The sequence below is a fragment of the Pelecanus crispus genome, chromosome 1, assembly GCF_030463565.1.
Source record: "Pelecanus crispus isolate bPelCri1 chromosome 1, bPelCri1.pri, whole genome shotgun sequence".
NCBI lineage: Eukaryota > Metazoa > Chordata > Aves > Pelecaniformes > Pelecanidae > Pelecanus > Pelecanus crispus.
The window spans coordinates 43,856,782-43,872,980 of NC_134643.1; the positions used below are offsets into that span (position 1 = coordinate 43,856,782).

General features: G+C 41.7%; 1 protein-coding gene across 4 annotated transcripts in view; it reads right to left on the minus strand.

Annotated features, from left to right (window-relative positions):
- Nucleotides 1-15,817, minus strand: part of OSBPL8 (oxysterol binding protein like 8) — a 96,002-nt gene extending 80,185 nt beyond the window's left edge. For all 4 annotated transcript variants that reach the window (XM_075724851.1, XM_075724988.1, XM_075725054.1 and 1 more), the window contains exon 1: nt 15,772-15,817. The gene's annotated coding sequence lies outside the window, so the exon portion shown is untranslated. The remainder of the gene's footprint in view (nt 1-15,771) is intronic.
- Nucleotides 15,818-16,199: the final 382 nt, after the last annotated feature.

The following is a 16,199-nucleotide window of genomic DNA, read 5'->3' on the forward strand; positions in this document are numbered from 1 at the left end:
AAAATCTGCATCTCCTTATAGTTTCTTGTTGCATCTATTCCTTCACATTAATCATCATTATTAGTGTTTAGTGTCAGAGCAAATAAATTCATGGGGTTTTTTTTCCAGGTAAAACACTAGATAGAAACATAACTTTTCTTTTTCAACAGAAGGGAAAGTACGTAAAGTGATTTCTGGTTCTCTAGTCAATCTGAGCTGTATAGTTACTACTCAGTTTTATCATCAGAGTTTTGTTTCCAGTGATCTGTATGTTATATCTTAGTATAACTTCATTCACTACTGGAGTTCAGTGGCATTAATTTTTTTTTTTTTAATTTATTTTCAAATATACACAATACATTTGCTTAACAAGCATCTGTTCAGGTATTTAGACATGCTTGAATTAGCTATTCATTTTGAAAGCAGACCCTTTATGAGGTGGCTGAAAGTCAGAGTCATCTTCATGTCAAGACATATTTCAAACATTTAACTCCTGTAAGTTACTCTTGACAGCTCTTGCACCTAGTCATGCTGTAGATGGCAGTATTTTACACAGCTCAGCTCTCTACCTTAACCTGGGGTTAAGTAGCACAATATAGAGAATATCCTGTAAGGTTGCTGCAAGAATCTTCAGCTTAAGCATTTGCAGAACATACCGGACAGAGTAAGAAAGTATGCAAGATGTATTAATTTGAAAAACAAAATATTGGTCCCTTCTCAGCTGACTAAAGACGTGTACCATAATGCCAATTAAACATAAAAATTCTAAGTCACTGCAAGTGAGATAACACCCTTAAAACACAGTCCCACAATAAACTGTTCCTGTGTATGGGATTTGAGCACACACACACTTTACTTCAGCTGACCAAAATCAAAATAAGTTTTCTGCAATAGACTCAAATTCCTGACTAGACAGTGCTGTTCTGATGTAGGAGGTACATCTGGATCCTCTGGGCTTCCAATTTGCCTGGAATCAGGGCACGGACTTTCCAGAAAATAGTGGCCAACACAGCAAACACCTGAGTTTCACACTAATCTCTCCAACTCCTTTAAGATGGCTTTAGTCCGCCAGCAACGAGCTTTCTGTGCAGAACGTCCCAGAAGCAGTCACTCTTGTCTGAAAGGAGACTTTGCCCACTTCATGACAGGCGTGGCACGAGCTTCACAAAAATGAACCACCCCTCACTCCTGGAAATCATCAGTGACATGTATTCAGGCATATACTGCCTTGACCTGTAATTCCCTTTCTTCCTAAAATTTTAACTGGAGTTCTTTGAGAAAAGGCAACTATGCTACATCCCACTGCTACAACTCTTACAGATTCTGCTGCACAGACTGAATTAAGAGCACAACTATGAACATCCCATGCGCCATCATGGTGGGTTCATATCTATTTCATAATGGGTAGAAAAATGGCTCAGTCACTAGCAAGTCAACAGTTTTGGGAACCACCTCAACAGCAATTTCAATGCTCCCCCAGCTAAAAACTCTCTCCTAGCTGTCAGCCTCATTACACACCTCAAGCTAAGTACATAAATGCTAGCTGAAACAGGTTCTCCCAGGACACCAAGCATGAGAGCTTCTTGTCATAATGCTTACAAATCAGAATTCATAAAAGACTGGCACTCCCATGTCCTATGAGAAAGGACAGCCTGCTTCTCTTAAGATCAAAACTACTGTCATCACTACTCAGCAAAATATTTGCTGGGAACTACAAGAGGCATGAGACAGCAGAAACGGTGATGAAGGAGGAGCAGAAGCCAAGACACAATAACACGGCATCTTCGTTAAGCCTGCATATATAACAAAGTCCAAGGCTGCAATGGACAGCAGACCGGTATCACTGCATTCCACCAGAGTATCAGCATTTTGGCTCCTATAAGTGTTGGTCCTAGCAAGTAAATTTATGCCGATAACAACCTCCCTGGACACAGTACTGGGAGGAGCAGAGTGTTACTATTTTTGCTTGTACAGCTTTTGCTTGTAGTAATTTGTTTGGGGAGGGAGGATATACTTCCTGACATAAACACCTCCGCTGCATTCTCCCACACTGTGACAATAGCATGACCTTTGCAAGTTAAGCAGCAAAGATTGCCACACACAGGATTCAAGCAGAGACCTTTAACATTTCACAACAGCAAAATATGCATGTATGTTGGCAAGCTCAAATCAGTGAACACCTGTATTTTTCTCCAGAGAAAGTAAAGAAACACAGAAGAATGCTACTAGGTTTCTGAGTTGCTAAGACGGATAGGATAGCAGCCAAGAAGAAAAACAAATATGCTACTATCTGCTTAAGTGAAAGAAGAGAGAGAGAGGTGCATGGGGCTAAAGATAAAACTATTATGGACATGGAAGATGGTAATGCAAGGTATGATGCTAATCATAGGTGTGATGGGTGTGATGCTAAACAACATGGTTATCCAAGCAGAAACCTGAGAATAAAGCTGGAATGGAGAAAAGGCATTTAAAAGCATCAGACGAGTATAACTGAAACGATTAATGACACAGAGCAACAGGACAAACATGGAAATTAAAAAATGCTATTTTTTTTAAAAACACAGAATAAATTTCAAGCAAACATGACCCTGTAACAGGACAGAGAATAAGCCTGCCAGAGCTAAAGTAGGCTTTCATTCCATATGGATGGCAACAGCAACGTTGTGTCACAAGAGGGCAGGTGCTGAGTGAAGTCAGAAAATTGTATCTACTGCACCCTTAAGTGTAGCCCCATCCTCTCTTCTCCTCCAAGACTCAACTCTGTGGACCCCTGACACAGGAGAAGGGGGTGAGGATTCAGTGAGGGCTTTCAGATTGCAAGTTAAAACCCTGATAACATACACACACCTTCCTTCACTCAGGTCTTTTTCCAAGTTTTCACTGACATAAAACTTGTGTAGCAATTACTTTTCACTAGTCTAGAATTTCTGCTGTCTGGGCTGCCCTGCCACAGAACACACAGTGCAGGCTGTGGAATGTCAGCTATAGCAAGTTACAAGTCATGAAAACACCAGGGGGAAAAGAAAAAAAAAAAAACAACACAAAACCAAAAAACCACCTCCCTTCCTTCACGCCATCCAACATTTCAGTTAGAGGCTCAAATTCAAGCATCATCTCTGTCAAGGCACTAAACTATATTCCAACTATATTCAGAAAAATCATTCTATGAGTCAAGAGCTTGCTTCTACAACACTTCCCCCAACACCTTAAAGCCGTATAAATCACAACAGATGCTACTCATCTTGCAAGAGAGACATCCCAAGCTTATTAAGTCTGCATTTTTAAGACAGAAATCTGCTAAGCAAGCAGTTTACTTTTTAATCACCTACAAGAAACTAACAGTAAAAAAAAAAAACCTAATGAAATTAAATTGATTGCTAAGATTGGATATATAGGCATTTCTGTAGACATTTTTGTGGGTTTAAAAAAATGCTTACAATGAGTAATAGTTTAGACTTTTGTGCAATATCTCAGACATGTTTCAGCTATCACTTTTGGACTCTATACATTGAGAGTAGTGTCAGGTCTCTGTCACTCTAGTTTCCCTTTCCTCTACCGTGCCTGCCAGCACAAATGCTTTTGTACATACCATCTTCACAAAAGGTCAACTGCCAGACAATATCCTGCATTCAGAATTTTAAAAAAAATTAAAAACTCATTGTCTTTAGTCTACAGTTCTCATGAACAACACACAATCAAGTTACCCTTTACGCTATTTACTTAAGATGCAACAAGCGTTATCCTCCTGAAGTTTAAAATTGAAAAAAAACACCAAAAGAGCCAGAGGTTTGAGAGGCCTGAGCCTCCCGCTGCTACTCAGCAATACCGAGTGACCACGGCGTTACAGAAGAGTTAGTGGTCTCTTTTTCCAAAAGCAGACTAAGCCATGCAGTAGTGTAATTTTTCTGCTGGATCTTCAATAACCTGATGCATAAGGAATCGCTAAGAGTTCTGCTGAAAAACAAATGTATTAGACAGAAAGATACAATTTTTAACTGTCCACAGCATGAGTATTGTTGTGCTGGCAAGAATTTCAGAGGCATAATGAATTCTTGTACCTGTAATAAGAGGAAGGAAGACTCCACAATTCATTATACAGAATAATTAAGGAACAGAGTTCAGAAATAAATCCACATAAAGGAACAAAGAGGAACTACAATGCAGGAAGGTAAGTAGAGTGACATCTGTAATACATTTTTCTGAGCTTCCTATTGGCAAGTATTTAATCTATATAGGACGTAAAGATAAATAATTTCTTCTCTTTTCGAATTAAAGACTACAAGTGATAGGGGGAAGCATTCACAGAATACAGCAACTGAAACAGTACAGCTGGATGTTCGCTTTTGTCTTATTCTATTCATGCCCTGATTCCATCTATGCTGCTTATATGACAATTAATAAAACAGAAGTTATTTCAGTATATTTACATTACAAGTTAACACAAGTCCTGTTCATAAGTGGGTTGTATTTACAAAAACAATCTGTCAGTCACAAAGTGGCTTAAGATAAGCAAAAAACAACCAGTTTTCTTCATTTCATAAAGAGGGATCAAGTATTATTTGATAGTTAACAAAATACATAGTCAAAAAATATGCATAAAAATTCTCTTCTGGTCACTTTTTATTAACAAAAATTAAATATTTATACTCAATAAATGGTACAACATACATTCATTGATTTATTATGCTTGAAAGTAACGACCACCTACTAGATCTTTAATCTTCTTTCTGATATAAATCAAACTCTGTTTGGGAAGAAAGTGGAAATCAACAGTTAAGATATACAAGGACAACTTCTTAAAGTTCACTGAAGACAAATATTGTTTATATGCCAAAGACAGGGAAAAAAGTACTAAAGCTTGGTTTAATTCAACAAGAACATGCCTCTGAAAACCAAAGTGGCACAATTTGTAACCTGTGATCTGACAGTGACCAGGACACAGGTCTCCTACAAATTTAGAAAAACAAAACAAAGCAAAACCACCAAAAACCAAACCTTCTCACATCATAGGCCTCATTACCTTATACCAATTCTTAGCTAACATAGAAAGCAAGCATGCTTTCCTGTTCCAAGCTGAGAACCAAATGGAGCTGATGACACTGAAAGGAACTGATTATTAAGCTTAAAAGAAAATATTCCTGTTATGCCTAGAGAGGAATATTGAGCTCTGTTCTTTAAAGCACTGACAGTAAACTTGTATAGTTAATATTTAATTCAAGTAGCTGACATTGTACAGACTCATCTGTATACTCTCTCAGGTTTATATTTCACCAGTTTTTCCCTTATTTTGTAGGGCAGCTCGTCACTCTCCATTCTGTTTTCTACCTTGATTTGCATGTATAAGCTTTCTACTCAGCGCTTCTTTGCCTCAGCAGGCTTTCTTTTTTAATGAAAGAGAACTTGTTTCATCAAGGGAAAACGTTCATTCTTCTTGATGATTTCAAAAATCCATCTTAAAACCTCTCCTTACACTCAGTAATTTTGTGCATTATTCAAATCAGCATTTGTGTAGAGGAGGTTTCTTTTTGCTTGTAAATACCACAGGCCTTAAGCCCGCATTTTCCCCTGATGATTTTCTATCACTGGTATTTTAATGTAGTTATTTGCATTAAGATTTATCTAGTCCTTTTTCAAGGCAGCACAGGTTAGCGACAGTTAAATATAACTTATCCTATTTGCAAGCTAGAATCGAGGCAGTGTTTTTAAAAACAGTGAGCAGTAAATCCTTATAGATAGGTTAGCATGGGGTCCTTAACTCTGCGTGCAAAACAAGATTCAAATGTTAGTTTATTGGCTTCTCTCTACAATCACAAAGACGACGTTTTAATTACTGATGAGACTTTCATTTGATCACAAAAGAAACATCACAAAATTGTAATTTCAGTACAGGAAATACATACTGCTACATGAATCTTTCAGCCTCTAAGAGGTCATAATGGACAGCCTACCAAAATCTTTAGTGTAAATTTGAAGCTAGAATTACTGGCTTAGAATTGCAACTTCTTCTCATGTATTGTACAGACACAATTTAGAATTCTTTTTTTTTTTTTTTAAAGATGATAATCAAAGCAAAGAGGTACCTTGAAAGTCTACAATTTGCATCTACAGATTAATCAAAGTTGCTTTGCTTATCCATGCAAAAAGCTTCTTTTTCTAAAGGAGACTGCAAATAGCATGAAAGACTTCAGGTCACAGCTACCCCTACTGTTGCGATAGCCTGAAGACCTATCTGAGAGTCTTACACTGAGGATTGCCAGCTAGCAGTTTACAGGAGGTTATCGGTTTCTGATGTATTACTAGTACACTTTTATACACACAAATACATACATGCACACACACACATTATGTTTGACAGGTTAAGCAAGTCCTTGAAGTAACGCAGATACTACATAGGCACAGTATCACATATAGACAGCACATACCACTGTCTATAACACAGGCAAGCATATTGCTTCAAAAAAACCCAAAACACCCAATCCCCTCCCCCAGCTAGTAGCTCTCCGCAGTGTCTGAGCTATCTGGAGGGAATACAAGGTTATGATCATGCCCTCTTCTAAAACTATAATCTTCTGAAAACAGATAAAGTCATGAGGAGTCAGATGGTGCCTAGAGTTACAAGAAATGAGACAGAAAATGCCCTGCAGCAATTTAACCATGATCTGTGTAGAAGACCAAGGCAGGACAAAGCTGGCAAGTAACCAACAAAACTGGAACAGGTTGTGTAGCTGGAATTGCAGGAGAAAGCAGACAGGTCACATATCACAAGAAAACAATAATCCTAGATGTCTTTTCCTCAATAAAACTAACAAGCAGAAGGCCATCACCATCCTACTTACGCAGAAGAGAAGCAAAAGGGCCACCTCAACATCGGCAGAGAAGATGACATTAGGTTAGGAAAGTGATGCAAGTCACCTTCGCTCACAAAAGATACTCGTCCGGTAGGGACATGCACATTAGATCCACCTTAAGTATATTAGATGTCAAGCTACAAGAAGCATGGCCAGCTGTTCAGTCACACTAAACGCTACCTGCTGCTTCAGGTAAGAATTTAACAGCCTTACTCAAACGTTCTTCTGCTCCCCTCCTCCACATCAACGTAACTTTCATGACATTGCCCGAATTGGAAAACCAGTATGACCAAGGGAAAAAAAGAAGGCAATAGCACAGAGAAGCACAGGACATTTGTAAGCTCTCCCCACAAGAAAGAGAAACAGCAGAAGAGCACTTATCTTATTCAGAGACTTACTCATTGTCTGGCATCTGGTGAGCTGGAAATCATGCAAGTCTAAACGCTATTACTGATCCTGAAATTTATTCTTGTAGACCTTGGATCTTGGCTACCCAATACAAGACCTAAATGACTTCTTCAGATGCACAGACCTCTCTCTTCCCCTCCCAAAGGGGGAAGAGAGCATGAAGAAGAATGAGCATTAAGGGAAGAGAGCATTTCTGCATTAACTTCCGCTGCAGCATAACCAGTTACTCAACTGTACAGTGCATACTAGCAAAATTTTACGTATTATCCAAAATTAGATACAACCTGGTATATCATACTCAGAATAAATGTATGTTGGCTTTCTAGTGCATGTAACAAGCCCACAGAGACAAGTCAAAGCCAAATTATCACTACATTTGCCCCAGGTTTACAGTGCAAAAACTGTTAACAAAGCTTAGCTGATGTGCTGTACCTCCACATGCTAATGTCAACTGGAAAGAGACTGAGCTGTTAGGAACAATGAATTCACACCGAATTGATGCCTGGTTCTGACCCAAGTCTACAGAACTTTTCCTCTGCAGTTTTTCCTCCCAATCACACTAGCTATTATTTGAGGTCTTCAACAAATCATTTTAAAGCTTTTTTTATTTTAACTCTGCTTCAGCTTCTACGCAGACTTTGTTTCCTCCAGACTTGGATTAAACATTTTAGTAATTACTCAAAGACTGTTTGCTAAAAGGAACAATAGCTGTGCCACTTTTCTTCAATTTCTGTCATTTTCATCATGTTAATATTTCAACTCGGGACCACCCCTATATTTCTAGGACTAGTATATTAGAAAAAGTTAGTTTCCCTTAGCTACCATCCTATACACATCATCTTAATGTTGGTGGATACTGTATTCTGTATTTATACATGGACTATGTATTAATAAGATCAGCGTGTTTCAAGTACTTAAAGTATATATTCTTTTTTTAAAGTTACTCAGTCTTCTAGATTATTAAAAAAAAAGAATAATTCAGTAATCTTGAGTGTCCCACAGTTCCTCAGTGCAGCAGCTTCCAGGACTACTGGAAAAACAATGTAACACTAGCACTAGTCGTATTAGAGCATAGAGCAGGTGACTTCTTTCCAAAACATTAAATTATACACCCACCTATTCAGGGGAAAAGAGGTCCACTTTCTAAAGTGCTTGCTTGACTTCACAGGCTCTCTTCACCTGGAAATGAGCAAAGCCCGAGACAAAGCTTCCCTGGTCCTCCACAACGGGTCCTGCACCCAGCACGGCTCCTAGCAGTTACATTTAGTTTGGCTCCCAATGGTAACTCCAGGGAGGCAACGTTCAGTAAGGCACACGCACAAACGCAGCTTCACCTTCAGCAGCCAGGGTGCAGGTGGCAATACAGACAAGGAGTCGGCGCTACTGCCACCTTCCTACACAAGAAGCACAAAGATTATCTGTCCCTCTCTACAAGTGGAGTGATACACCAATGGTAAACTGCCTAAGAGCGGACAAATAAATTAATCCACCCAGCAAATGAGCTGCCTCATTTTCATGCTACAACATGTGAGGGTAAGGATGAGGGGGGAGAAAACGTTAATCACACTCAGAGCCAGGCCCAGGTAACATACACTGCATTATATACGTTGAGTCGTAATACATTTGTTTCCACCAAAACCTTTTCCATGCATTATGCAGTTGATTGCACTACTCTGAATGGGTATCTAAACTGGCTCAGCTCAGTTCACAGACACAAATAAACTTGTCCTTGTGACTGCTTTCCACTGGAAAAAATACTGAAAGAAATACCATAAGAGGTCTCACTTATGCAAAAGAAACTGCCTACATCGAAAGCCTTATAATGGAGCTCTTATCGGACAAAGGTAAAGTCACACAAAGAAAGAGGCTGGCGATCTTCTAGAGCCACATTAAATATTTGTTTTCGGGCTGTAGTCCTTCTCTTAGACTAGTTCTCCAGTGGCGAACAATGGTAAACCCACTCTCCTGGTACAGTATGGCGCTGCAGGATTCAACTCCCACAGCGGCAAAACAACAAACTGCAGTTTATGCAGACTCACTGGTTTAATATCTAAACAATATCCTAGTTATCCCTTCTGTGTTTAAGAACAGTATTTGCTTTATGCAGCGTAAAGGTTCACAAGTCGCACTAAAACCTCCACTGCGAGCAAGTGGCCGCCGCCTCCTCCTCTCGGCAACACCGGCATCCCACTGCACCAGGAGCGAGACTCCTGGTCGCTGCTCCTTTCCCTGCTCCTTTCCACCACATGTCCCCATGCACGGAGGAGCACGCCGCACCAGGGCCCTCGGGCAGCCACCTCTAAGACCGGTCTGGAAGGAACTGCTTCAGCAGGGGGTGACAAACTGGTGGAGATTTATCCGAGAGCAGTATTTTTCACTCACTCCAGGCATCTGCTCTACAGTATTTACATCACCTGCAGAAAGAGACCATGGAGGGCCTCTCATGCCATGGCCTGCTTCAAAGAAGAAACAGTGCTCCATAAGCAGGTATTTACATCAGAATTTAGCATGCAAGAACAAAGAAAAAATATGCTATTTAGTACTGAAAAGGGCTTATATCCATTACTGCATGTCCTCATACTGAGTGAGCTTTTCCACTATACTGCAACTAGACCAGGGAAGCTAAGTTCTCAAGCAAACACGTTTCTTAATTCAGTGCTACTTGAGGAGTATCTAATCACAGATATACAGCATCATCATACTTTTTTTTTTTAAATTTGCAAAGACTGCAATACCATAAAATCTGAATATATTAACTAAAAAATGAGACCAGTCAATGCAATATTTAAGCAAATGTTGCCCATGTTTTACCTAGAAAAGTACTCACTTTGCCTGTAAAAGCATCCTTTTTACTACATGTCTTAACAGTAATTAGAAACAAAAATTCCACGTAAAATTTCAAGCAAAGGAACTTGCTGTGTACCTGGCAATAAGTGTTTCATGAATCTTAAAATGTCACATTTCTCCTTTAGAAGGCAGCCAGAAATATTTTATAGCTCATGAACCAGACACCAACTGAACCTATAATTTACCACGCAAATCTCGTATCAACAACACAACACTCTTTTTAGTAGCATCATCTAGTTATAAGTAATAAGCTGTTTGTCTTAAGTCTCCAAACCATCTATAAGAAGTACAACATCTACGGAACATCTTTTTGAGAAAAAATATGTCAACCACTGAGATGAGGCGCTCTGTAGGTACTTAAAAAAGACCCACTGTACATGAGACAAACCCAGGTTTGGAATGATGCTTCTGCCATTTGAAGAGTCAATTAAATCATTTACAGGTGTTATTCGTTACTCTGGAGGGGAAAGGAGAGATGAAAACTATCCTTTAATTTATTAAAGCTATTCCTAAGATAAATAAAGCATTCCTAAGATAAGTAAAATCCCAGCCACAGTCAAGTACCCAACTCAGTTTACTGGGCCACCTGCTTACTATCAGCTTCAAACACATGAGTATTAAAACCAACCTACTTTCTTCTGATGCATAATTCCCTAAACAGCTAAAACTGTGAATCACCTACAATATGCATGCTTGCCAAAGTTGTGCAAGGACACTGAATTCGATAAAAATATTTTTTCACACGTTTAAAGGACCAGGAATATAGCTGCACTTCCAAGTCCAAGCCTTGTAAAAAGCAACCTGCTGGTCTTTAAAATAACCTTCAAAATGCTATGGCTTCAGTTTGCAGGCAAGTGAAAGATAACTCTGGAAGAAACAAGCCGTTTTCCCTTATCTCAACTGAACAGTCATATTAATAGCTTCTGCAGTACTACAATACAAACACTGGGTGACAGGATTATTGCACTGGAAAATGTATGAACACATAGATAGCATATGAACCAGCCCAAGCTTAGATGCAACAGGAACGCTTTACAATGGATGAATGAAGGGTTGAATGAAAAAAAGAGGAAGATCAGATACACACACTCCTGCATTGTGTCAAAGTCACTAGAACCACCAGAACTTCCAAGGAGACAGACATAACATTTTTAGTGGATGAAGGATCAGTGCTGCACCCTGTGCTGAGGGAACAAGCCGAGACAAAACCTCACACCCACCATTAAGAGTGTGAAGAAAATGAGGTTTATTTATTCTTCTCCTAACACCAGAAGTCCAAGCCACTTCCTCAAAACGAAAGTCTCACTTCCCAAATGCCTCTTACCATCTGTCAAACACTTTTAGCCGCTCTCAGGAGGCTTCTTATGCTACTATATACATTACATCTGCAACAGATTTTCTTGTTGTAGAGTACAGATGGAATAAAACATTGTTTTATAACAAACATAGCAAAATACTGCACCGGATTTCGACTGTGTACAATCCAGAATCAGTTACTCTCAGCAAAACACTTCTGACTAATGAATCTGCTGCTAATCAGTGCCCTATTACGAGCACTGTTTCCTAAACATCACTCACACAGGTTATGGGGTTCAACACTGCACATACGCCTTCCTTTTAAAAGTCAATGTCAGTCCTCAAAACATCAAGCTCCACCAAGTCCCTCTACTATGGCATGAAATTACAGAAATCAATTAATTGAGACAAATTACCAGAAAAGCATGCAACTTGCTGCTCCCACAAGCTGGCCAAGTGTTTGTTTTAAGATAAAGCTACACAGAGCTGCTTCTACTGTGTCGAAACCAATGGAGTTTCTTAGGCAGCGAAACCATCTCCTTGATCAGAAGTTAATTTATAAAAACATCCCCAAAATGACGCAGATTCTTCAAGTCCAGGGTCAAAGTAAGTCCACAAGGCAGTAACAATATATCTCCTCTACTAATTCCCAATATCATGAAAGCGAATGTTAACTTTTCAAAGTAAATAACTTATTTTTTCTACTTTGTGGTTACAATTAGACCTTCCAACATTGAGAAAACTTGTGAGTGTCACACTAGTCTCAATATTTGCTCATACGTTTTCAATGAAAGCGAGAGGCTTACAAAGCCCTTTACATTGCTCCAGCTGCAGACTCTGAGCATGACTCTCCACTCTGTATTACTACTGGAAGAGCTGTAAGCGGCAGAGGGAAGGAAGGAAACTATTGACAAGCTGAAGTTAAACAGAGAGGTTATCAACTTTACCCAAAACGAGACAACAGCAAAAGAAATCACTCAAGCAAAATCCAGAAAGAGTCCTCTAAAATGAATCAAAGCCTTTGGGAAAAAACATTTTGTTGTTGTTGTGGGTTTTGTTTGTTTAAAAAAAACCCAAAACACTACCAAGACTGTGCCCATCACCTCTTGCATCTTAAAAAGAGATACATTTCTGAACTATATTGCCATCAACTACCTGTTATTATAAAAGTTAATTGTAAAGGCTAACAAAATAGAAAAGCTTTATTAATTCAACATCATTATGACCACATCAGAATGGGAGGGGAAGGGGAAAAAAAAAAAAAAAAGACAGTTCACTCAGTAAAGAATTGTTTGAGATTTAGAAGTAGTATTTTTTTACTTCCTCACCAATTCACCAAAACAGCCTAGGTGAAGAACTGTGCTGTTTCATTTCCTGTAAAAACACGGACTGTAAAAATATTCACCTCAAAAAGCTTGCAGCTACCGCTCCCCTCCTCCCCAAGAGTACATCTACCATAGAAGCAAGATCTTCATTAACAGCATACTGTATTTTGAACCACAATTTACCTGACCAAGACTTCCACATCACAGTCTGGGGAATAGGATCATCAGCTTCTGTGCTTGTACTGCTTCTATCACATTGCACATACTGAAGAAAAACCCAACTTTTAGGTAGTAAGACTATCCTGTTTCCCAGAAAACAGCTGTCTCTATTTCTCCACTGAAGGTCTTTTTCTGTCTCTCTTCACAATTCTCTGGTTTGTTGAAAACCAGAAGTTGTTCTTTTGTGTTTAATCATAAATTTGAGTAACCCAGAGCTTGATGTAGATTCATTGAAAAAACCCAAACAAATAAAAAAAAAACCCCAAAACAAACCACACTGCTTGGCCCATTGGAAGTTTTAACTATATGATGGCATGTAATTTCTGCAACAAGTTTATTTTCTGTTCAGAAACAGAGGCCCAAGAGACTAACAGATAAATTACTTGACAGCCTAAAGTGACGAAATTTCACAGCATGGGGAGGGAGAAGGGAGAAAAAAAACCCTTAGAAACCCCCCTGCAGGCTTAAGGAAACAGAAGTTGTGGGAAATGCAAGGGGGGGGGGGGGGGGGTGTGCAGGTGGTAAAACAGTAGTAGAAGAGATGCAAGCCTAATAACTGACTTGACACAGTCTATTAAAACCTGGCCGAGTGTTCCATGCAAAGATTTACTGGAGGGAGAGGGGGCTGGAACACAACTTCACAGAATAGAAAACCTGCACAGTTTCTTGTACTAGGTAATTGCACAAACATTTATCTGAAAGTGTAAGAGCAGACAAAAGAAAAGGGGTAAGTACTGCATCACCCAAGACAGTTCTTGATCACTTCAACAGAATTTAAAAAAAACAAAAAAAATCTAAAAAAGAGCAGTCTTCAATAAATTTCTTTTCCCCCCAAATTACTTTTTACTAATTGCAGCATTTTATTTCCCTTTGAAGTAAACCCCTGAGATAATACCGTAAGCACTAATGAAAGAACAGGAGCACAGCAGTCTGACTTTCTGTCCTGATTCAGTTCCCTGTAAAAAGCATACGAGTCCAACATTTTTTCCCGCAATGTCAGAAAATTCCTCCTTATGTTGTAAAAGTTAACAAGCTTTAACAAGCATTTAAAAACCAGAGTTTGAAGTACCCCAGAAGTTCATGCTTGTGGCAGAAATATGAGCTGGATGGCCCTTACTGAAGTCAGTTTGTAACTAATTTGACAGAGCAGCATGTTTAAAAGGAGCTCTTTCCCTGACCCATGGTTAAAGTAGGAAAAAGATCTATTCATTGCTAGGTCTAAGCTATATCAGTCTCAACAAACTCAGTTTACGTACAACATCTTCACGACTCCACAACAGAAAAAAAGCCAAAGAGCCCACAAGTGACCACAATCACACATCTCTCTCTTCTCAACTAGCTCCAATTTTGAAGCAGACTGCATTAAATCAGCATCTGGAAAGGAGGGCTCTACAGCTTAGTTTTAGAAAGTCATATATTCACAACACAAATCACCTCAAAGCTCAGGAGTTTTGATGAAAAACTAGTACATGGCTAAAACAACAAACACCCTCAGAAGTTTGCAGGGAACGCCCAAATGAAACAGCGCACAGAGAATTTCACCAGTCCCTTCTACAGCTACTTGACAGCCGACAAGTGAAACCGTGTTCTTCTCCTTTTTTCCCCTTCATTTAAGGCCAGTACTATACCAGCTCTAACCTCTCACTAGCTGGAGAACAGGCCGGACAAAGACAAGTGGGGAGCAACACTCCATACACACTTCTCCTGCCGCCCCTAACGTTTGCTGCGGGCTAACAACTCAGTTATCAACTACTGTCTGTTCCAAACTTCGAACATCAGGTCGATGTTAAACACGCACCAGCAGGGCCTCAACTGTGTTAACACTTAATGCATCAAACAGATTTACGTTTCCTGCGATTAAGTTGAAATGACCGAAGTTAAGAAAACTTCCAGATGAAAATCAGCAGTTTTAAAAGGTTTCCTGTCCTCAGTCCCAAGCACTCTGTTTTGTCTGGACAGGCGTTCACACAGGCAGCAATATCTCACATTAGAAACATCTTCAGCGACACACAGGAATCGACGGCTTTCCTCCTTTCGGAAAAGGAATTCTATACAGCGTTTCTGTAGCGCACAATTTACGAAGAGTATCATTGCAAGCAAATGCCCGAAGCTCATCTGAATTACCACCAAGTGCGTTAAGCGAAACGCCTTTCGCCAACCCGCCGATGCGCTCTTTTGGAAGCGAGCCATTTATAAGGCCTGCTAATAAAGATACAGAAGAGCGGCTGGCAGCAGTAAGGGACTAGCGACAATAATAGGGATTTAGGTTTCATTCCCCTGGGGCATTGCTAAATCAGAAGATTATTTTCCCAGGGCGAGGGGAAGGAGGTTACCGACAATCAAAGGAGCTAAATTTTACCCGCATTCGGTACTTAACGCCACCGCTACCAAACCGCGGCTTGCGGATCCTCACGGGCCCCAGCAAGGCAATTAAAGACAAGCAAAGCCGATGGCGAAGCGCCTCAAACACCCCTAAGCCGAGGCACCCGGCGCCCCGGTGCCCCTCACCATCGGCCTTAAATAAAGCCGGAGCCCTTCAGAACCCCGCCACGCCTCGACCCGCACGGCCCGGCCCGCCTGAGGCAGCAAGGGAGCTCCCGCAGCTCCGCCACGACCACCCCCGCCCCGGGTGGGCGCCGGGCCGAGGGGCTGGCGGGGACCCCGGGGGGGGTGGGGGTGTCCCAGAAGTTCCCTCCCACCCGGCAGCACCGGCGGGGGCCTGAGAGGCGTCGCCACCCTCCACCCGCTGCGGCTACGGGCGGGGGGCTGCGGCCCAGGGCCTGCCGGGGCGGGGGTCCCCCCGCCCCGGCAGGCCCTGGGCCGCAGCCCCCCGCCGGCTTCTTTCTCACCTCTCCCCGCAGCCAGCTCCAGGCGGGAGGCACGGCGCGAAGCACCGGGGCGGGGCGGCCCGGGGGGGGGCGGTGGCAGCGGCGGCCGGGACCCCTCCCCTCCCGCCGCGGGCTCCGCCTGCCGCCGCACGGCACCGGCCGCTCCCTCCCGCTACCGGTCGCCGCTTGATCCGCTCATCCGGCCCCGTCAGGCAGCGGCCGGCGGCGGCACCGCCACCCCGCGGCGGGCGGGCGTGAGCGCTGCCCGGGCGCGGCGGCCTGCGGCGGGCCCCGGAGCCTGCGGCGGGCCCCGGGGAGGGGAACGGCGGCGGATTTGGGGCCGGGAGGCGGCTGACACCCCCCCCCCCTCTCCGAGGGGGTGGGCGGGCTGCCGGTCGCTGAAGGGGGCCCTGGATCCGCGACGCGGCTGAGGCGGGGAGCGAGGGTCC